This window comes from Nylanderia fulva, unplaced genomic scaffold (assembly GCF_048542155.1).
Source record: "Nylanderia fulva isolate GAGA-0341 unplaced genomic scaffold, ASM4854215v1 Scaffold446, whole genome shotgun sequence".
Taxonomy (NCBI): domain Eukaryota; kingdom Metazoa; phylum Arthropoda; class Insecta; order Hymenoptera; family Formicidae; genus Nylanderia; species Nylanderia fulva.
The window spans coordinates 50410-52798 of NW_028190528.1; positions in this window are offsets into that span (position 1 = coordinate 50410).

Below are 2389 nucleotides of genomic sequence, written 5' to 3' on the forward strand. Positions count from 1 at the left end.
TTGTGCTTTTTTGGTTAATCGAATTGAAAAATCGCCCTTCGCTCGTAGACTTCGGTGAACGGGCGGGTTATCGAAAAGGTTAGTGTCGGGGCAAAACCCGGGGGGAAATTTCCCTCAGTAAAACGGGGGAAAGGGTTTGCCAGTAAGGTGTCGATAACCCTTGGGTTTAAAAGAACGTTCTTTCCGGTTTTATAGGGTTTGGTAATGTGGGTTATAAGAACGTATCCCGGGGTTATTTTCGGAAATTCGGTAAAAGGAACGTATGTCGGTATATTTTTCGAAACTTTGGAAAAAGAACTTATGCCCGGTAAAATGTGGGTAACGTCGGTAAAAAAAGGGGGGAATGTGGGGGGGATTTGTGGGTTCCCTTTTTAGGGAAAAGAACTTGGTCGGTTTTTCTTCGGTAATGTGGGAAAAAAGGACGTATGTTGGGGAATCGAAAGTGTTCCCCAATTGTTTATTTTTTAAAAAATGATAACTTTGTTGAAACGGTTTTACGAATTTATTTTTTTAAAAAAAAGTTTTTTTAAGAATTGAATTTTTTGGTTTTTTCCGTTTTTGGGAACCCCCGGGAGGGGGGCACCGAAATGGGGGTGGTCGCCCTATTTTAAACCCCCGCCTTTTTTTTTAGTTTCCGCAGTACGAGGGAAAAAGAGGAAAAAAGGGGTCGAGTTTTTTTCTAGAATTTTTTTTTCCCACGTGGTAGAAGGTCTCAAAAATTTTTAAAAACAGCGCGTTCCTTAGGAAACGGGGGAATTTCACTTCCCTTTAGTAGCACTTTCTTGACGTGTCGGCCTCTTTAATTGGGAGGTATTGCGTGCGGCAGGGTCTTTATGAATTTTGGGGGGCGGAAAGCGTCGTGGTGGAAAATTTATTGGTATGCACCTCCACGGAAAGAGTTCGTCGTTGTTAATATTTTTAATTTTTAAAAATTTTTTCTCGTATTTGGGAAATGGGCCCTGTATTCCACTCCGAGGAATTGAGAATTCCTGGGGGTCGCTGTTTCACGATAGAGTCGGTTTAGTTTTCGTAATTGATTCTTTTTCCCCCGCGCGTCGCGTCTTAGGCATTTTAAAATTTGATGCACCCTTCTGAATGATTACTAAAATAAGGAGGGTTGATATGCGGCGGACCTTACCCCTTCAATTCCTTTTTCGGCAAATGGAGAATGTTAATTTTTACTGTGATGAGCGGTGGTCCCTCCCAAAACAGTTTTGAATTATTTGAATTAAAACCCTTTGAAAAATTTAAAAACGCATGTTTTTTTAAATCACGGGAGTGGAATTTTTGAAAATACTGAACATATTTTTTCACAAATGAATACACTGTTTTAAATTCGTTATAGTAAAAAAATTTCAGACAAAAAACTTAGAATTGAATTTAGTTTTAGACTTAGAATTAGAGTTGAATATTTATTGGGTTGGGAATTTTTGGGAATTAAATTTAGGTTTTGGGAATTTGGACTTGAATTAAAAGGGGCCCATATACTTTTCGGTGTGCGCAAAGGAATTCCCGAAATTGGGACTGCTTGAGGTCCTTCTTTCGGCGGCTCGGGCCTGCGGGGGCCCTGGAAGGGGGCCCTTCCGGAGTAGGGGCTAAAACCGGGGGTGGGAGACCCCTTAGGCGCTACAAAAGCGCCAGGGGGCTTGGGTTCTGGCGGATTTTAACGTCGGGCCGGCTTTGGGGGCGTTTTCAAATAGCTTTTTTAAAAAAATTGGGGAGAAAAACGAAAAAATTTATCCGGGCCCGGGACGTGAAAATTTCCCCCCTTTAAAAATAAAATTTTGGGAAATTTAATGTTCCAACATTTTGGATTTGGTTTCTATCCCTTACGTTTTGGTTCTTAACAACATTGATTATCCAAATATTTATTTAGTTCCCCCCGGAAATCTTTCATTGGGGGGAACACTCGTATGGTTTTTGCACACATTTTTGCCACTGTCTGTTCTTTAAATCGAAGAGGTTTGTTGGGGGGCCCGGGGTTTAAAGGGGTTTTCTTCTTCTTTTGGGAGGGGGTTTTAGGTGTACATTCTGGCCGTTGCCCGGTTCCCTTCCGCTGATTTGCCAAAGGTGTAGGAGGCTTGGGGTAAACCGAGACCCAAAAAAGGCTCCGAGTGTTTTTTTTAGACTCCATCCGTAAAACCGATTGGAGTGCGAAACCCAGGGATCGGGTGTCGATTTTTTAAATTTTTATAAAACCTTTATGTAACAAGATCCCCAGAAATTCCCGGCGCTGGGGACCCGGAAGCTTTAAAAAAAACCCTTTCCCCTAGCCTGCCCCGGATTTCCGCTATTCGGTCGAGAGTTTTCCCCGTCTAAAAAAATTTCAGAAAGGGAGAAACGGCCTGTAGGAATTTCCTGCCCCCTTTGCCCCCCTGGCGATTGTGTA